At 44.1% G+C, this 2,453-nt stretch overlaps 1 pseudogene; it reads left to right on the forward strand.

The window, feature by feature from the left end:
* The first annotated feature begins 498 nt into the window (after positions 1-498).
* On the forward strand, positions 499-830 carry LOC116634266 (annotated as a pseudogene).
* Positions 831-2,453: the final 1,623 nt, after the last annotated feature.

Consider the following 2,453-nt stretch of genomic DNA (forward strand, 5'->3'; position numbering starts at 1 on the left):
ATCCTTTCCTTTTAGAGAGACTTCTCCACTACTCCTTGTGGTCTCAGTGGAACCGACATCATGGGGCCATCTACTCCAGCTTGCAGGCATGGTCTATCTGTAGCAGGAAAAGAATGCAGGAAACACTGAAAGAGAAACCAAAGCATGCAGATAAAACGAGTGGTCAGAGATAAAATGTCCTGATAGAGTTGAGCCCTGGATTCTAGTCCCTGGGGCCCAAATTCTTACAGATCTAGGAATTCCATGAGCTATCCCGGCGGTATCCTTTCCAGCTATTTGAGGCAATTCTTCATCTGCTTCTGAGAATTTAAGTTGCCACCTGCCTTCGAAAGAATACAGTTGTCCAGCCCACTGGCTGCTCTGAAAAGCCATCTTGGCATTGTTCCCGAGTCCCGCTCCCCATTCGCTGCAACCACCCTGCCACCGTGGACTCCCGCAGCTTTCCCACCGGAGTCCTTGAACTGATCCGCTGCATCGGATCCCCCGGCGTGCCCCATCATGTCAGACGCAGCCGTGGACACCAGCTGTGAGATCACCACCAAGGACTGAAAGGAGAAGAAGGAAGTTGTGCAGGAGGCAGAGACTGGAAGAGACGCGCCTGCTAATGGGAACGCTAATGAGGAAAATGGGGACCAGGAGGCCGACAAGGAGGTAGATGAAGAAGAGGGAGAAGGGGGGGAGGAAGAGGGGAAGGAGGAGGAAGGCGACGGTGAGGAAGAGGATGGAGATGAAGTGAGGAGGCCGAGGCAGCTACGGGCAAACGGGCAGCTGAAGATGATCAGGATGACGATGTCTACATCAAGGAGCAGAAGACTGATGAGGATGACTAGACAGCAAAAAAGGAAAAGATAAACTTAACACACAAAAAAAGGCCACCGTGACCTATTCACCCTCCACTTCCCATTTCGGAATCTAAACGCGGTCACCTTCGAGTAGAGAGTCCCGCCCGCCTGCCGAGCGCGGGCAGCGCCACCCGCAGATGACACTCGCTCTCTGCCACCCAACCGAAACCACAACATGAATCTGCAACAGGGGAGGAAAAAAGAACCCAAACTTCCAAGGCCTGCTTTTTTTCTTAAAAGTACTTTAAAAAGGAAAATTTGTTTGTATTTTTTATTTACATTTTATATTTTGGTACATATTGTTAGGGGTGACCCATTTTTAATGATCTCGGATGACCAAACCAGCCTTCGGAGCGTTCTCTGTCCTACTTCTGACTTTACTTGTGGTGTGACCATGTTCATTATAATCTCAAAGGAGAAAAAAAAAACCTTGTAAAAAAAGCAAAAACAACAACAAAAAAAAACAATTTTATTCCGAGCATTCCAGTCACTTTTTTTGTGTATGTACTTAGCTGTACTGTAAGTAGTTGGTTTGTATGAGATGGTTAAGAAGGCCAAAGATAAAAGGTTCCTTTTTTTCCTTTTTTGTCTATGAAGTTGCTATTTATTTATTTTGGCCTGTTTGATGTATGTGTGGAAACAATGTTATCCAACAATAAACCGGAATTTTATTTTGCTAAGTTGTTCTAAAAAAAAAAGAATACAATTGTTCATCACAATCATGAGAGTGGATGACGCAGTGCATGTAGAATGAGAAAAGAATCAAAGTGGAACTCTGGGAACCCCAGAGAGGAGGAGGCCAAGAAAGGATGATGAGAGGTGGGACTACACAGAAGATAAGGGAGAAGAACAGTGCTTCATGGTTCCAAAAGGGAATATGAAAAAAGAAAAGGAGGCGTTATACATAGTAGAATTTGAGTCAAGTAAAGGATAAAAACATAACCATGGGGTCTGTCCTCTAGAAAGCTGTATTAGTTTACCATTACTGTATAATGAATCACCCCCAAATTTAGCAGCTTAAAACAGCAAACATTTATTATTTTGCAGTTTCTGAGGGTCAGGAATCCAGAAGCAGCTTAGCTCGGTGGTTCTGGCTCAGAGTCTCTTGTGAATTTGAGGTCAAGTTGTCAGGTAGGGCTGCAGTCTCTGGAGGTTTGACTAGGACTGGAGGGTCAGCTTCCAAGATGACCACTCACATGACTGTTGGTTGGAGGCTTTAGGTCCTTCCCTGTGGGCCTCTCTAAGGGATTGCTCAAGGCGTAGTTTTCTCCATAGCAAATGATCCAAGAATGGAGGTCTTTTTATAACCAAATCTTGGAAGTGATAAAACCAACCATTTGTGCCATATTCTATTCACCTGAAGCACATCTCTAAGTATAAACCATGGCCAAGAGAAGGGACATTACACTCCACTTCTTTAGAGGAGAAGTATCAAAGAATTTGTGGATATATATTCAAAACTACTTCAGAATCCTTGGGTGATTTCTGTTGGAGCTTGTCAGGTAAGTGGATAGAGAGAAACTGTGTGAGGTGAAGTCAGTATCACTCTTTCTAGAAATTGGCTATAAAGAAAGAAGAATAACTTCATAGTTGAAGGAGGAAGATTTTTTT

This window comes from Phoca vitulina, unplaced genomic scaffold (genome assembly GCF_004348235.1).
Source record: "Phoca vitulina isolate PV1807 unplaced genomic scaffold, GSC_HSeal_1.0 scaffold9, whole genome shotgun sequence".
In the NCBI taxonomy this organism is placed as follows: Eukaryota; Metazoa; Chordata; class Mammalia; order Carnivora; family Phocidae; genus Phoca; species Phoca vitulina.